The following is a 16,189-nucleotide window of genomic DNA, read 5'->3' as shown; positions in this document are numbered from 1 at the left end:
TAGGTTTTATTCTGCTCCTTAGGCTTCGCCTCGTGCAATTTAAAGGTTGTAACATGATATAACTCCGCCTTTTAGGCCCCACCTCTTAAAGTTTAAAGATCGTGAGTCACGGTATAACTGTAGCCTTCAGGTCCTGCCTTTTAAAGCTTTTTGAACTGGTATAACTCTGCCCATTAGGCTGCATCTTTTAAGGTTAAAGGTTGCGAAATGGTAGGTCTTTACAAGTCAGGTCCCATCTCTCACAGTTTAAAGTTTGCATCATGATATAACCCCCCTGGTATAACTCTGCCTTCTAGACTCCACCTCTCAGTGATGAAGAGTTTCATACTTTGTCTGTAATCTCAGTTACAGCCTGGTATTCCTCCTCTGTAAAATTGAGCTTTATGGTTGTAAGCAGCGACTGTGACTGTAACTTCTCCCCCTCTCTCGTGTCTCGAGTTTCCTGAGCAGCGGTTTCGGGCCGGGGTTCAGGTGTAGCGTGTACACGAGACATCAGTAATTAATTGGAGCTTTGACGGCTGAGAGCAGGATCACGCACCGAAACCATCACCATCACTCTTCATCAGCGGCCTGACACGCCGACTGAGCTCAGTGGACTGCAGCGCTCACGAGTGAGCCATGTGTGTGTGAAAGAGAAATCCCAGCCGTCGTTAGCACTGCTAACACACCGCACCATTAACCCTCCTGTAGCTTCCACTACTTAACAATGATTGCTGTGTCCCATCACCCCGGGCTGTCTCCTTACATTTCACAGCTGTAATATTTCTACTCGCTAATGGAGCAAAAATGATGCGGCATAAAACTTTCCAGAACAAATACTTTCCACAATCTTCAATGCAAATATAAATAGGTAAAAAAACATGGCCATAGTTAGTGTCAAAATTGCAATTGTTGCAGTTTAACAGGAGTAAACCTCCTTGAGACTATTTAGGGTTTCAGGATGTTAATGTTCAATTCACATCACCACCATGTTGGTGGTTATTTTTTCATATAACTGCATGACACACGGTGGTTTATCCCTTAAATAACATTAATTAAAGGGCACCTTGTGTGGACCAGGGGTACTGTATTAAAATTCAAAACGGTCCATTCAGTAAAAAATTATTTTAAATTTGAATTTCATGTTTTTATTGGTCTATAAGGAAGTCTATAAAAATGAGCAATTTAAAATTTCTATAGAATTTCAATAATATTAATTGTCAGTTTTCAGTAACTGTGTTAAACATGTGGAAATATTTAAACGAAATGTAAGTTGCTCTGAATAAGGGTGTCTGACAAATACTGTATACAGTATCTCCTTGTATTTGTATGGATTGGAAACAAACATATCAATCTTTAAGGAATTTGCATTTCTACGCTGCTGGGCTGTAAATAAATGTGAATAGACGTTTGCTTTCATGTTTTATCTCATAGTGGTGCTTCACATTATTGATTTTTATTATCACCACTCTATCAGAACATATGAGTCAAACTGGTGTTAAACTTCTTTCAGGAAGAATAAACATACAGTGATCTGTCCATTCATCTTTAAAGGTTCAGTTTTCATAGTCTACTTTAATTTTCGTGGAGCCATACTTTGTCTTTCTTTCATTTCTTTTAAAAAAAATGTTATTGGCTCTGTTAAGTGATATGTATAGCCACGCCCACCTCAAGAAAGAAATGTCAGATTATTGGTATATTAATTATTCCTATGTATCAGAAAAGCATCAGGGCCTGAATGCAACTGTCTCTTGTACCTAAGCATCGTAACGTGTGGTCCATCTGAGATGCGTGTGGTGACCGGGGACGGTTCCACGTTACCATGAAGGCGGTCCTGCCCCAGGCTGATGCAGACAGATGTTCTTTAAGGACTCATGAGTGCAGTTGCTTGATAGTTCAGGTCTGGAGTTTCCTACAGTCTACCTGAGCCTCCAGTAACGAACTGGACTCCATTTTAACTTCTCCACATCTCCTGTTATACTGAACTTCCAGCCTCCTAACACACAGTATAATTGCAGATCAATCCCAACTATCCGTTATCACCCAGATGAGGATGAGTTTCCCTGTTGCGTCTGGTTCCTCTCAAGGTTTCTTCCTCTTGACATCTCAGGGAGTTTTTTCCTCAGCACCGTCCCGATCGGCCCGTTCATCAGGGACGATCTGATCATTCTGAATCATACACATTTACATTCCATACAAACTTCAATAATTTCTTTGGATTGTGTGAAGCTGTTTTGCAACAATGTTAAAAGAGCTATTATTCTGTTATTCTGTACAATCAAATGTCCCACTTTGACTTGAACACCCCCTGTACAAGATTCTTTGCACAATAATTTTTTTTTTTGCTTTCTTCATGTCAGATGACTCACTTGCCCCGCCCCCTCAAATCCGATTGCGACTCATCCTCATCACCCTTTCTACACACTTACTGATGTTTAACTTTATATTTGACACCTGAACAAGATAATACTTTATAATCTCACTGTCAATCTGCTGTCACAAACAAGACGATGGTTTTACTTTGGGTCAAGAGTTTTTTTCTCACTGTAGGTCTTCATACTGATATTTTTGCCTGCTTCAATCATGTGGGATCAACATCAATTTTTTTTTTTTGTAAAAATACTTTATGACAATATATAGTCATCGAAATCCCATGTAATGGAAACTTGATAAAATTTAACGTGCCATGGAACTTTATCCGCTGTAGTCATTGGGTCAGCCTTGCTATTTCTCATCACCTTTTTATTTCAGTTTTATTAAGAAAATGAACATGAATAACCTGGCAGTAGAACAGCATTTGCATCACTAATGTTTAGTTAAGACACACCTATAAATAGCACGAAGCTGACTGTGTACAGAAAGCGTGATTTAAGCCGAGTTTATTCTTCGGTCTCGAGCACAGGTGAAGAAATGCAGCCAGTGGAAATTAAATTACTTTATACAAAATGGGAAAATGAAATGAAATGAAATCTACTTCATGAACCCATCCTGTAAGTGGTAAGATGCAGTTCTGTGATTACTTTCTACTGTATGTATTACCACTGACATGCTGTTTACTGTATTTCATGATGCATTTTTCATCTCTTAATCTTCATTTCCCAATTCCTGCTTGCGTATATATATATTTTTATGAATCATTAATTCGACAAGTTTATCTTGTCACCGCGTAAATGTCATGCTGTAGCACGGCAAGAATCCGCTGATGACAGAAGAAGAGATTTATGAGCCTAGTCTCCAGTGTCCCAGTCTGTTAATCATTACGAGGACCTGCTAATAAGGACGTGAAATGACCGTGTACATATTAAAGTGCTGAGCTGCGAAAGATGACATGACATGATTATTCTGTGTTTGATAACGAGTTAATGAAAGCGTCTCTGCGCTGAAGGCTTGGGGAACTTTGTGAATGTGTGTGAGTGTGTGTGAGATCTTCCAGCGCTATCCTCGCTCAGCAGGTGGAAGCTATCAGCACGTCAACACCTCCATAATCCCATTACAAAGATCTGACGCGTGCTCCGAGCTGGCTGAGGTGTTCGACTCGCTCTCAGATGGAATAACAGCCGCCAGAAATGTGAGGATGTAGCGGAAAAGTGTTGAGGTCTAGAATTTGATTGGTCGGAAGGTTGGCATCTAACAGAAGCTCCGACAACAGTGCAGCCACAAATCAGCGGTTTGTATGAATTCGCTGTTATCGTAATGTGTTGTTTGTACATCTGGAGAATAAAAGTATGTTCTCTAGATGGCATGTCACAGCAAAAACATTTGTCTCTTAGGTTTTCATGTCGAGGAGTGAAATGTTTAGCAATGTCCCGTGACAGCATGAACATGACCTCTGAAAACCAATTTTCCTTTTGATTGTACAGAATAACAGAACACAGTCCTGAGAGTAAAAACTCCCTTTACACCTCTATATAATCTCCTGCCACACTAATGCACTGATCCCAGTGTTTCACTAGTGCTTGGACACCATCAAGGTAGACGGTTACTCACTACGCCAGATCCATGATCAGACTGCCATGTCAAGCATGCCTGTGATGCCTCAGTCCTCCCAGTAACTCCTTTAATGAGGTCAGGACTGTACAGGGGATGTAGCAATAGCTCCCAGTTTCTGTAATGTGAAAGTGGTGTTGGTGAATGATTGTGTGTACAGTTCACACAGACAGAAACGTCTCTTGCACAAGTTAGCGACATTGATTTTCAAGGATCATTCGTTTCACTCACTGAAACTTCATGATGTTCACGACTGGAGTTGGCTCTGAGCCACCTCGGCCGGGATTGTCGCTCATGGACATACCGCCTTTTAAAAAAAACATTCAAATGTTTTACTGCAACTAAGAGTCTCATCACCGTAATGTGCTTGAAGACAGTAAATCTCAATCTTTTTTACACCTTCATTCATCAGAAATTTCATTACAAGTCCTGGTTTGACTTGAACACACCTCGTATGTTGCAACTGGTATAAATGATAGAGTATCAAAAGTCTAGGTATGATCTCTGAAGAGACTCCATGGCTAGGAATAGTTCTTTAAAAGCTTGGGAGTTTGGGATGTTGAAACAGTGTGGGCCAAATCCTTTCCCTTGAAAACTGTACTGGTCAATGCCCCAAAAACTACACACACTGTGATGTTAGAGCTATTTATGAACATAGACTACCTAACCAAAAAATTGTTACTGTTTAAAAAAGACCGGCTTTAAGCATAGTCAATAACTAAGGAGAAAATGATTGATGTTGAAAAGGCTAAAACTGGGTTAAGAACTGTCCAACTGTTTCATAGACAAAATACGATCAGAAAAACATCCTGGATGAACGTGATCAGAGATGACTTACATGCTTTGTTACTTTCACGGCATGCGCCTGTGATGGGGCGTGCACCCAAATCAATATCACTCCTCACTCAGTAGATAAACGACCTCCCCTTCTGCAGGTGTGCCAAGAAGCATGGCCGCAGAATTAGGCATGGCTGGTAAGCCATCTCCGGTAATAATCCCTGGCTTCTCCCTGCGCTATAAAACACAGCGGGGAGTGTAGCTCGGGATCTAATGGGTTGCTGAGGTCCTTCTTAACGTGGTGTGGGTGCAACGGGCGCAGAACACGGAAGAGCGGCATGCAAGTGGGGCAATGGAACGAGCCTCAGGGACTTCAAATAGGTGAGTACGAGGACAGCCGCGCGCTCACTCCCGGAGCTCCCGCGGCTCTTCAGCTCTCACATGAAGCCGGATATGGTGACCCTGCCGCCGAAGAAGGAAAGGCCGCAAGGAGGATCACGTAACAACCCTTGTTTCCAGCCGGGGAAGGCCGCCCAGCCGCCCAGCCACCGGAGGTCAGAGAGGAATCATCATGCATAGTGTCCACTGTACAAGCCTCTGGAGACAGTGTTATGATCTGGGGTTGATCAGTTACTCAGGTCTAGACTCAGTAACGTTATGGGGCAATAAAATGAAGTCAGCTGACCACCTGAATGTACTGAATCACCAGGTTATCACATCTATGGAGGGTTCATTCCCATGTTCCAGGTGAAATCATTTTCACACATAAACTGGACACCACAGTTCACAAATTACTTTCTGTTTACGATTTAACGAACTCAACAATACCACCAACTCTATGACACAATACAATTCAATAGCAATTTTTTTCTGATATTTTTCCCATTAAATCAATAGATCATATAAATGGATCCAATTCATTCATCCATTAAAGATCTACTGAAGAAACACCTCATCTTTAACAAACACCTCCTTCATGTTTGTTTTTTTCATTCTTACCCAAAATGTGCGACCTCATTGCTTGGGAGGTGAAAAAGCTTTTGATGTCACTTAGCGCTGAAAAGTTAAACTGTGATGAGGGGAAAAAAACACACCTTCCTTCAGGGTTATGTGTAAAATGTTCACTGAAAAGAACGAGGAAAAACATGAAGTGTTAAAACAAAAACAAACAAAAAAGAGCAAGCGATGACTTTGTGGGGTTTTTGCAGCACAGTTTCCCTGCAACAAAGGCGTGTGTAAATACACCAACAACAAACATAAAAAAAATATTGTAAGTATTAATATGCCATCCTTGTCAGTGCAAATGTGTCTTTTTTGAAGAACATCAGGCAGAAGAAGAAGAAACACTTTCTAATCTGAGGACCAGCGCTTAAAGATTAAGAAGTGTGTGTATGTGAGTGTGTGTGTAATAAAGGGAAGGGGGTGTGAAAGGAAGAGACGCCTGGTGAAAGAAATGATGATTGCGTGCTGAAGACAGCAGATGATTAAGGAAAGCGTAGAGTTTATTCCTCTGTTATCGCCACTTCTGCGTTTCCAGTTACGAACGTTGGAGATCTAATTAAGAAGGAAAGATATTCTGGGCTTATCAGCCTCAACACACACACACACACACACACACACACACACCGGCTGCACTGAGTACTTCAGGAACATCGCTCTTTGTGAAGTGTGAGTGAAAATGCTGCAATGCTACGTCATAAAAATAATTAATTCTTTAAAAATATGCATACTCTTCAGGTTGCCAGATTGGTGTTTTTTTTTCTTTCTTAACATTGATAAATTTAATGCTAAACAGCTATTAAGCTTGTTTGATCAGAATTTAGTTTTGTTAGATCTTAAGCATTAAAGGTTGTTGATTAACCCTGTCTACTTGGCCAAAGATTATCCCCACCCCTATTTCTTTACACAGTAAACAAGGAATAAACAACAACCTGTTAAAATTCTCACCAAAAAAGAAAGCAATAGAAATATTATTTTTTGCATTTTTTTTTATTTCCTTGAGATAACAAATGTAAAAAAAAATTTCTTTCCACTTTTTTTCTTTATATTTTTAACAGAACCTACTACTGTATATCCCTCTTCCAAATGGTTGAGATGTCACTTTATGGTAAAAACCAAAAGAAGGCACCAACATGGTAACATTTTGTCATATCACAAATGTTATTGTGCATTAGATCCACGTTATTTCCCATGTCATGGTATAAAGCAATTTAACAGACATGCTGTTTAAAGGCACAGCAACATCGAGTGAATATTTTTAAGCATATAACACCTCAACCGAATGGTAGAGTTGGGTCAATCAAGTTCAACACATGTGCTAATAAGATATAATAATGTCACCAGAATGTTAAACAGCTAAACTGTATTTACTGACATTGGCTCAGTAATTAGCTTTCTACCCAACACTGAACACTAAATATTCCTGCAGTGCCCTCAGACTGATGACATGACCCACCTGACCTGACCTGACACTCCGTAGCTGCATTTACGCAGTGGATTTATAACTCGGCTGTGTCCATTTTGGCTCCTCTGGTGCCGTTACAGGCCATCAATCACGTGTTATTGATTTTATATTAACGGAGATGAAGGTCATTGACAGTGACACGCTTTTAGACACTGAGATCAATGTGGTGACGAATATTTCCTGCAGCCTGTGAAATATAGAACTAATCCAATTTGTAAGGTAAAAAGGAGAACAGTCATGCACTACAGGCTGCGACTCCTAAAAACCTGTAATGTGATTGATTTTATCTCATAAACAATAATTATTTTGAGAGGAATATTATTGAATATTCCAGAGTAAGAAACCTTCTCTACTTTAAAGTAATATATGCTAGCATTTTTCAGCATCATTTGTTTGTATATTAATGCATTTACTATATTTTAGGGCTTTTGGCACTTTTAGTGTTAGCAGTGATTATAATCAAAAGTTAAATACAATTTATTTTTGTATGGATCAGTTTTTCTTTGCCACTTTTCCTAATGATGTGTTAGGTGCCAGGTTTCTTTAGTTGTTTTAAACAATGCAAAAATATATCTAGCACGTGAAATATCCTTGAATAATTCATAATTCCTTAGTTTTTTTTCTTTTTTGCTTTATCACCACAAAATTTTGCTTTTTTCAAGAAATAAATTCCTAAAACTGGTAAATTGTCTGCCAAAAGAACAAGATATTTTTGCTTAAACGTTTTGTAAAATTTGATTAGAAAGAAGCTTCATAATCTTGGTTTGTAGTAATCTTATTTTAATGAATTGTAGAAAATTGTACTTTTAAATATATTTACTGGCTAAGATATTTTTTTCTCAGGCTGTGGTTGGGGCAAACAATTTTGTGAATGAAGTATTGATTTAAATGAAAAACATTCTATAGTAATAATCAAGGACGCCTACAGTTACAGGTTAGTGGAAGATTACAGACATCGAAGAATTCGGTCTTCTTAAGCCTTTGATGCAGTACAGTGGTGTTAATCCTGCTGCTTGAATGGAAATCAACATATTTCAGGACACTTTTGGGTTTCTGTGTGTAGAACATCATGACTGCATGGACAACAGTAAACGGGTAGACAAACCTTTTCCACAGTAACATATACAGAGATAAAACACACAATGATAAACACCTGGTTAGGTTAAAAAGCGTAAGTGTTTACTTACTTGAGTATGTTTTAACCAATAAAATGATTATGAATCTAGTGATATTGATGTAATATTGCTTATTATAAGTTCACAATAAACCAAATACAAAATTATTTGGGTTATATCTAGACATATTTTTACTTCATTAGTTGTTCCTAATATATTTAGTTTGTCATAATCTTACATTAAATTAAAAATTAATTTGGCTAGATTTAAGATATTTTTGCAAGCTACAATATTAATATATTTTTTGTGTATGACCGATTAACTGCAAGTGCACACATATACTGTATATACTGTATATATATATGTGAAAATAGTTAAATGATGCAAGTTAAGTGTTTATGAATTTTCTAATGTTGATGAGCTAAAAAATGTAAAACTAATCAGTTTTTATTCACAACATTCTGTATGCGTTTAGGTTAGACTGTAAAAACACTGCACAAAGTAAATATATTTACAATATAGTTCAATTTATCTACACTTTCTTAAAATTTGATTAAAAAAACAAACAAGTTTACTTTTCATTAAATCTAAAATCTTATGTAAATAATTTATTGTTTTATTGGCAGATAACTTTTCTAGGTTTAGGAATTTGTTTCATGTATGGAGCAAAAATTATCTTCCATCAGAACAAAACATTGTCACGTATAATTTTAGTTACCTTTGAATAGAAATAAGCGAAATAATATTTGGTTTGTTGTAAACTTATTAATGGAATTTATATATAGTTTGGGCTAGATTAATGAATATTTCACTTGCCAAGGTACTAAGATTTTTGTCATTTGCTTATTTTATTATACATTTTTATTATAAAGTCTTATTGTACCAACACTGATATAAGGTCTAGACATTTCCTATTTAATAAGCAAATATCATACAATGTAGTCACGGCTAGCTTTTGTGTGTGCTTTGGCATAAAGCTAGCAGTTCTGTTAGCATGCTAATATGGGAAATCGCAGTAGTCAGGAGCGTACTGTACGTGGCAGTAATGGAATAGTGGGATGTTTTGGGAAAGTCATCAACGTGATAGACCACAAATCAAGTCTCAATATAATTTCTGAAGGATTATTGAAGGCTCTGGCAACTCAAAATCACCCCAATATAGGACGGGATGCACATCAGTGGTGTACAAAGCGAGGCACTGATAATTCTACTGTAGAACAGTATGCTCACGTACACACACACACGCTCGCTTTAAATCCACGTGTAATCTTTCCCTGACAAGTGTGTGAACAATTTCAGTCCTGCTTTCACTCCTTTCCTCTTTCGCTTCAGCCTGTATGTTTTGAGTTCGTTTCAGAAAATAAAAAACCCCAGGCAAATCCAGCGAGAGGGCTTTTTGATGGAAACGCTCCGAGTCTGAAGAATACACACAAGCGTCGTATTGTCCACCGGGACGAGTGTGTGAAAAGCAGTGAGCCTCTTATCGGCGCCCAACAGCTCTGGAATTCAGCGCCATGATAAAGTGGCATGGCGGGAAAACCTTACAAGGCTGGCATGCTCCGAAAACGGATTAGGTTTATTTTTTTCCCTTGTTGACATAAGCTTCCTGGAAAAAAAAAAAAAACCCTAATCAATCAGACCGGCGTTATGAGAGCTGTGAGATTAAACCACTCCTTTTAATCCTGACACTGGACCATTTATTACGCTGGTGAAATGTACAGCATTAGTGTGTGTGTGTGTGTGTGTGTGTGTGTGTGTGTGTGTGCGTATACACCATGAAAGAGTCCAAGCAGAAATCATACAGGTTTACATGACTGTGATCTCATCCTGATCAAAATCTTATTAAAAAATATAGCTGATATTATATTATTTATATCTTCTCACGTTTTCTTTATAACACTGTGCTGTTCTGGATTCCGATTCATTTTCGAAATAAACACCAGCTCTGGTCAATTTTATATGATGAAATTTTTCTCTAAGGAGATTTGATTTAACATGTAAGAAAGGAGTCTCCAGTGTCAGAGCTTTGTAACACTGTAACTATAGGTTTTCTGACTTCTTAAGGATACTATATTTGTTTCCTTCTGTCCAAATTACGCTTTATATGTGTGTATCCGTGTGTGTATCTTAGTATGCAGCTGTGCGGTTATGTGTGAGAGTGTGTATGCGGGTATATCTCTCAGCAGATGTGTGTTTTCCCTTGAGGAGCCACACAGAAATAATGGCCAGCTGGAGGTCCCCTCAGGATAATAATAAGGACAGTGGTGTCTTTGGAGTGTGGAAGAGGGATGAGGCTGGTCCCTTGTGAGTAGAGGAGAGGCACGTGCGGGATTCCTTTGGAGTGTGGAAGAGAGATGAGAATGGTATCTTTAGAAGTGTGTGGAAAGGAGTGTGTGGTTTCTTCATGTGTTTTTTTAATTACTATTTTATTTATTTATTTTTATCTTAAGAGCACTGAGATTTTAATGCCATTTAAGGAAACCAAAAGTGTTACCTTCTGAGAAAGTTCCTATAAACCAGCACAAAAGCAGCCGCACTGATGTTCTAGAGACGGGGCTTTTACATATATAGTTGAGTTAATGGCACCAACAAGAATCAACAAGATCAACTCCTGTATAACAGCTTTACTTTCTTCAAAATGGCTATTTTAAACGAATAAGTAACTAATAACAAATATAAATGCATTTATTATTAATATTTCCTTAAACTGTTTTTACTATTTTTCAATAATAAAAAAAAAGCTGTTATGGTTGTGTTGAACTCACGGATGCTCGTTTTCTGCTTTTGGTGCCATTAACTTTAAATGTGCACAAGCCCCGCCCATAAATGCCCCATGCAGCTGCTGTCAAATTGGTTTACATGCAGTTTCTCAGAAGGTTACACTTTCAGCTTCCTTAAATGGGGCCATTAAAACTGGCACGCTCTTCAGATAAAAAAAAGAAGTAGTAATCAATACAATAAAACACAACGTAAAGAAACAAGTAAAAATGGCCGCGATCCCTTTTTCTTTTCTTTTCTTTTTTTGTTTTCGGAAACAGGTATTTAGGAAATAATTGGTTTTCTCATTGTTTAATTTTTGGTTTTATATCAAAAAACTAACTACACAATAATCCACAGATTATTCAACATTCTCACTTTTTTTTTTTTTTTGCTTTTAGCAGACCTTACCATAGGCCTCTTCCAAATAGTTGATATGTTGCTTCAGGGTAAAATTGTCAATAAATCCCAATATCAAGAGAATCAGAAGACATGCTGGCTATTTGTGTGATGTTGTCACAGCAAATATGTTATCAGTCATTAGATCAACTTTATTTCTTGCGGTATGCTCTCAAACAATGAAAAAGAAACACTATGTAAAGACACAGCCAAATCTAATAGATGTTTTTTAAGCATGGCATACCTCAACCAAGTGGTAGAGATGGCTTAATTAGGTTAAAGTGTAACACGTTCTAATAAGATGACTTAAAATGTGGTCTAGTAAATATGTGACCTGAATGTTGAAAGGGATTAAAATCAGGATAAACATTTTGAAGGGTGCGTTCTCAAAAAAGGAAGGATGATTAAAGATGTGTATGGATGTGTATGAACCTTTCTTAATTTAAAAGAAAGATAAGGATGAACTCCTTAGAGTGTATTAGAAGTATAAAGTGAGTTCCACTGATGCCTGAGAGGTGGATAAAGATGGGCTGTTGTCAGTGTAGAAGAAAAAGGATGTAATTTGTGAGTGTGGTAAAGAAGTAAGAATCCTTAAGAGTAAGGAAGAGGGATGAGGACGGTCCCTTTTAGGGTTGATAGAAGGATGAGGATGTTTACTGTGGCAGAAGCAACAGGAATGAGACTGAACCAGTAGAAGTGTAATAGAGAATTGACTCAGATTGTGAGAGAGGGATGAGGATAGAACTCTGGTTGTAAGACAGATGAAGAGGTTTGTTATTGAAGCATGTTGTGGGTGAAGCTTTTACACTGTGAGAGAAGGATAATAAAGGACCCCCAAGATTGCAAGAGAGAGATTTTAATGGTCCCTTCAGATTATGAACGGTAACGAACGGTCCCTTTAGAGCAGTGGTTACAAAACATTGGGTCGCAACCAACAGGTGGGTCACATGAGATTGTATTTGAGTTGCCCATGTTGCAATTTATGGCTGCAGTACACCTATCAGTCAGGTGGTTAACCTTCTACCACTGTCATGGTTGTCATGTGTCTCAATTTGGGGCCCTCATTCTTCAAAGGGTGTATTTGAAGCCTGATGTCATAGCCACACTACTAAGGATTCCCTGTTTCGAAGACTCATCAAATGCAGACTTCTTTCTCTGAAAACAAGGAATGCAATGGTATATACAGGTGCATCTCAATAAATTAGAATATTATTGAAAATTTGATCATTAAAAAGTGAAACTCATATTAAATAGATTCATTACACTGATATATTTCAACTGTTTTTCTTTTTTTCTTTTATTTAGATAAATGATGCCTTACAGCTAATGAAAACCCACATGTCTCAGAAAAATAAGAATAATGTGAAAAGTTCAATATTGAAGACTCTTAGTGTCACACACTAATCAGCCAAATAACTTAAAACACCTGCAGAGGTTTCCTGAGCATTTAAATGGTCCCTTAGTCTGGTTCAGTAGGCTGGCTGTTTACAGAGTGATGTATCCAAGCACATTAATGAATGGAAAAAAAGAATTGGGTTGAAAAAGTTGCACAAGCAACAGGGAAAACCGCAGCCTTTACATAATTGTGAAACAAAGCCCATTGAAGAATTTTGGGGAGATTCAACAGAAGTGGACTGCAGCTGGAGTCAGCGCTTCAAAAGCCACCACTCTACAACTGTCCCATTGCTTCTGTCAAGCCACTCTTGAACCAGAGACAATGTCAGAGGCGTCATACCCAGACAGAGGACAAAAAGGACTGGACTGTTGCTCGGTGAACCAAAGTCCTCTTTTCACATAAATGTAAATTTTGCATTTCATTTGAAAATCAACGTCCCAGAGTCTGGAGGAAGAGAGAAGAGGCTTGGAATCGCTGAAGTCGCTGGAGGTCCAGTGTGACATTTGCACAGTTAGTGGTTTGGGCAGCCCTGTCATTTGCTGGTGTTGGTCCACTTTGTTTTATCAGGTCGAAGGTCAGCGCAGCATCTCCGGGGAGGTTTTAGAGCACTTCATGCTTTCCTCTGCTGACCAGCTTTATTGAAATGCTGATTTCATTTTCCAGCAGGACTTGGCACCTGCACATACTTCCAAAAGTACTAATACTTGGTTTAGGGACCATGGTATCCCTGTGCTTGATTAGCCAGCAAATTTGACCAACCTAAACCCTGTAGAGAATCTATGGTGTATTGTGAAGAGGAAGATGCCAGACACCAGACCCTACAACGCAGAAGAGCTGAAGGCCGCTATCAAAGCAACCTGGGCTTCCATACAGTAACACCTCAGCAGTGCCACAACTGATCGCCTCAATGCCACACCACATTGCTGCAGTAATTCATGCAAAAGGAGCCGATCCAACTACATTCAGGTACATCAGGTTCTTCATTTTATTGCCACATAACGTTACTGAGTCTAGACCTGAGTAACGTTACTGAGTCTAGACCTGAGTAACTCAACCCCATCAACCCCAGATCATAACACTGTCTCCAGAGGCTTGTACAGTGGACACTATGCATGATGGGTGCATCGCTTCATGTCCTTCCCTTCTATTATACTATTCAGTCGTAATCCAGCCAGCTCCTGTCACAGTGTGTGCATATGGAAATGCTTTAGTTTAACTTCTTAAGTGATCTCCATTCATAATTTTTTTCTGATCACATTCCTTCCACAAAGTTGACGATTCTGCACTATTACCTTATATTGTTTAATAATGTGTTGAAAGGTTTTAACCGAATTTCCATGATTTCAAAACTCTTTAATTGTTTTACAGTAGCAATAGTTTGATCCTTCTAAAATGAAGACTTTTTTGGCCAGGCATTGTATAAAATATAAAGATAAACGAATTAATTCAAAATAAATAAAAATTCAATAAAAAAATAAAAATAAACCAATGGGACATACATGAAATCTGCTACCTGAGTGACAGATTTCTATAAACTGCGGTTATGTTTTGTTACCAACACAAGCTTGGCTGCCCACATCCTACGTATGCGACAAGTTTTTTTTCCAGCGTGATCATTGTGATTTTATAGATAATTTATACTTCAGATTAAAAGGCAGACACAGGCAGAAAGTCCTCCGTAGACCAAACCTTCTTACTTCAGATTGGAAAGACCTCATGGTCTATACAAGTCAGTGAGGACCGCAAGCCTACAAAGATGATGTAGACCGCTTCCTATAAAGGGTCCCTGAAATAAGAGACTCATGATTTCTGTATTAATTCCTCCTTCAGATAGAATAAGTGTAGCGGAAATAAAACAAAAAAACAACAACCAGATGATTTGTGATTTCTGCCCAGAAATGCAAATGTTTTATTTTGTTTTCAATGACACATGAACATGAAGTTGTGATTTATCATATGTAGAGGAAAAACATAGCAAAAACAGCTGGTTTACCGCTCAGGGTAATAAAGTGATGTGTAAATGGTAAAACAAATGATCAGTAGCATTCATTTATGCGCGCATACGCTACGATTTATAAATAATGCATATTGGGAATTGGGTCAGGATGGCCTGTCACTTTTAAAAAAGGGGGTCCCCAGAAAAGGGGTTTTCTACCTTTATATCTCTAATATACTCTAAAGCAGTGGTTCCAGGTAGACCTGTTGTAGTCTGAGAGAAGGATGATCTGGTTGGCAGATTTCAGTTGATCTCGAGTTGTTGTGTTGTCAGTATGGTACACAGAATAGAAGAAGACTGAAATTTGTGAGTGTGGAAAGGAAGTGAAGTGAGACATCTTCCATCAGAGTGAGGAGGCGATATAACTACAGTCGCTTCAAGGGTGAGAGAGTGAAAAAAAAAGGGTTGAGGATAGTTTTATCCTTGGAGCGTGATAAGGAGGGGTCCAATGAGGATAAGTGTAACACATAAAGAGAAATAAAGATAGGCAGCTCAGACTGGGAAAAAAGTATCAGGATAGTTCCTTCAGATAGCAAGAAGGATAAGATTGTAAGAGAGGGGTGAGGATGGACCTTTCAAATTGCAAAGAGGGATGAGGATGGACCGTTCAGATTGTGAAAGAGGTTATGCGTGAGAGAGAAGGAGAGATCTTTGAGTCTGGAAGAAAAGGATTATTATAGTCACTTCAAAATCCAATAGAAGCAATGGGGATGTGAGGATGACGATGATGAAAAAGAATGGAAGATGAATAGAGATGGTGCTTTCAGAGTATGAAAGAGTGACGTTTTCTTTGGAGGACAAACCTGGAATGTTTGAGGATTTCGGTCCTTTTAGAGTGTGAAAAAGAAAAAATAGTATGGATGGAGGTCAGAATATAAAATAACGAGTTTAAACAAATAAACTAATAAATTAAAATATATACATCTGCTTTTTAAACAGCGCCTAAGCAAAAATATACATTTTGGTTCGTGATAATGGGCTCTTTGTTACCCCTGCCACTGTTAAACTTGGTATGACATGCTTCATTTAGATACAATTAAGAAATTTAATTGCATTCTGCGTGTTAATTTAGACCGTAGCATCGTCCTCGCTGCATGCTCCAATAAAACCAAGGTCTTTCAACTGGACTGAGAGTTTGAGCCACCGTGACTGTCCGCCTAATTACACGCTAATTATCATTAGTATCTGTAAAGTGATATTTTGCATATATTCTATATTTTATCACTGTGTCACATTACAAGCTACAAATGCATAAAAAGTAGGGTTTGTAATGTTTATATTCCATATAAAGACAAAATTATGTTTATAAAAAAATCAAT

The 16,189-nt window shown here is 38.1% G+C and overlaps 1 protein-coding gene across 1 annotated transcript in view; it reads right to left on the bottom strand.

Annotated features, from left to right (window-relative positions):
- Positions 1–16,189, bottom strand: part of nxph2a (neurexophilin 2a) — a 28,340-nt gene that overhangs the window by 10,109 nt on the left and 2,042 nt on the right. The gene's annotated exons all lie outside the window — the stretch shown is intronic.

This window comes from Clarias gariepinus, chromosome 5 (genome assembly GCF_024256425.1).
Source record: "Clarias gariepinus isolate MV-2021 ecotype Netherlands chromosome 5, CGAR_prim_01v2, whole genome shotgun sequence".
NCBI classification, from domain to species: Eukaryota; Metazoa; Chordata; class Actinopteri; order Siluriformes; family Clariidae; genus Clarias; species Clarias gariepinus.
This window is presented reverse-complemented; position numbering and strand designations above follow the sequence as displayed.